The sequence below is a fragment of the Lolium rigidum genome, chromosome 7 (assembly GCF_022539505.1).
Source record: "Lolium rigidum isolate FL_2022 chromosome 7, APGP_CSIRO_Lrig_0.1, whole genome shotgun sequence".
Taxonomy (NCBI): Eukaryota; Viridiplantae; Streptophyta; class Magnoliopsida; order Poales; family Poaceae; genus Lolium; species Lolium rigidum.
This window is the reverse complement of record NC_061514.1, coordinates 313,592,853-313,595,320: the sequence shown is the minus strand read 5'-3', so window position 1 is coordinate 313,595,320 and position 2,468 is coordinate 313,592,853.

Genomic DNA, 2,468 nt, shown 5'->3' with positions numbered 1-2,468 from the left:
TAGGAGAATCAGATACTACCATCATTCACAACAACATGCAGAAATAAGAATTTTCAGAATACATGGAGGATGTTGTTCATGTTAGAAAGAAAAATTTAGATGTTCAAAGCTGTAACTACGGACGTTTAGTCTATATAAAAAAGACGCTGAAGGATGAGAACACGTACACCAGCAGGGAAAAGACTTCTGACGCTGTTTTGGTAGACAAGGTCCTAAAGGATGACAACTTGGACACTATGAGAGAAGAGACTTGACATGTTAATTTAGTCTAGATCTTATTGCCAAAAGATTTCTTCGATGAGATTGTGCTTTGTCAGCAGAAACTATAGGCATTAATTTCAAATTATTTGAAAATGTATATTTCATGCACCTTAGTCATGTAATCCCTTTGCCACAAAAGTTGAATTTAGAACTCAAGTAGTATAATGGATGGATGGCATGAGCGATCGATATGATCCAGCTGAAACTTAATGTGCAGACTCGCAGGCCTAACATCGTTCATATGAGCTTGTACTCGTAGTGGGGAATCAAATCATCTCTAGGCTGCGAGCAATTGGGAATCTTACTCAATAAGCGATAATTAGATGAGTTACTGTATTTTATGGTTATGTCAAATTATAATTTTTTAATTACACTATAATTTAAGGAAAGCTTGATTTCATTATTTTTTTAAAAAAATACCATATCTCTTTCAATACAAGGAAAATTTGGTGTGTATATGTGTGGCAAAAAAATATTAAAGGGACCGTAGCAACGCACGGGCACTCAAGTAGTTGTTTATAACATATGTGTTGTGTAATCTGGTGATTGCATCACTAGGTATTGAGTCTTGCTGAAGACCAAGTCGGCTACTGAACTATGCGGCTGGCTGAATCATAGTCCATACTGCAGGAGTCTGCTTTGTTTTGCATGGGATAAGCAACATCTACTGCTTAATGGGATAATACTGAACTATAGGTTTTAATTCATAGTTGTGTGTGCCAGATATATTCATGAAATATCCCTACATAGTCACTACTACGCATGCATTGTAACTGTCAATATTGTCTCACCGGCGCGGGGTGCCGCCGCGCCACATTTTGCTAGTTATTCAAAGATCGATCAATAAAGGTGAGGTGGTGGTGCATCTCAAATTCACTAAATGCACTATGCACTTATTTGGCACATACCACCCCCGGAAAGGGGCAAGCTCACTAGACCGAGCTCGGTTCTCGTCGTATGCAAATTGTTCTCGCGTGCATTAACGCACTGAGAATTTTGACTCTCGATTACTCGTAGGACCGAGAAGAGCGGACATAAGGGCATGTATAAGTACAATGGTTGATATGATAGTCTTAATATCTTATCGTATGTGTTGCATTGCAAGTCATTAGAGAGAAAAACATGGTATACAATGAATCATCTCTTATCATTGTCTTCGACGATAATTGTTTGCTTGCTCCTTAAATTGTATATGGCATGATTTAAAAAAAAAAACTAGAAATATATGACTAAGATAAGGCATCTTGTGTTGTACAATGGAGAAAAAGTTTTTTAGTAAGATGGTATTGCTAAGATGTAACAATTGTATTTATACATGTTGTAAGAAGTTAGACGAGAACTTGCTAAGTATACTTTTGACGTGTGCAATGGTTGATAAGGTTATCTTATCTTAGATACTGCATGTGACTATAGAACGCAAAATAACATGTTACACAGTGAATTATCTCTTAGCATTAGCCATATACTTATGGGATTACATGCTCCGTAACTTATGATATGATCAAAAATGGACTAAAAAGTGTCTAAGATAAGACATCTCGTACAATGATTGACTTTTGCTAACAAATGATCTCTTAGTTAAGAGAAATTACTCTTTTCCGTTTGTCTCTCCTCCAACCAACTCAGCAATCATCTTAACTTGCAATCGGAGGGAAGGCCTCGAGCGTAGTCTCGCCTTCAAATGATGAGCTTGGGGGAGATTCTTTCGGTGCCTCGAGCGTGACCACCAGGTCAACACATGCCGTGAGCCCTTCAGATGTATCCATTGTTGTCGTCCTGGTCATCGAGAGCAATTCTGCCATGCACACTTTCCTACCGCTCGTTCTCGATCTCCGGACGCTTGTGCATGCTCTCTGGATGCTCGTGCCCCTTGCTAGCGGAGCCGCTCTCCGACCGGAAAGCCTCGTTGTCTCTCCGTGCCCCGGAGTTGGGTTGAGGTCGTGTGCCGCTCGTCGTCGTGTACAACATCGCCACGAAGGCCCTCTTCAACATGTTGCGAGGAGTTCAATATCAATACCAGTTTCGACTCTCACCTTCAGTGCCAGTTTTCCTTGATGCGCATGGAGCTTGCTCAGTTGGTTGCTAACAACATCGAGGAGGCATATCGCCCCCTTCCTGAAGAGGTGGCAAGTCTAAAGCTGTTGTTGGCACATATTGGTGTTTCTGTGGAGCCGACGGAGGCATGTTCTTCTGTTGGGCAGGAGCAC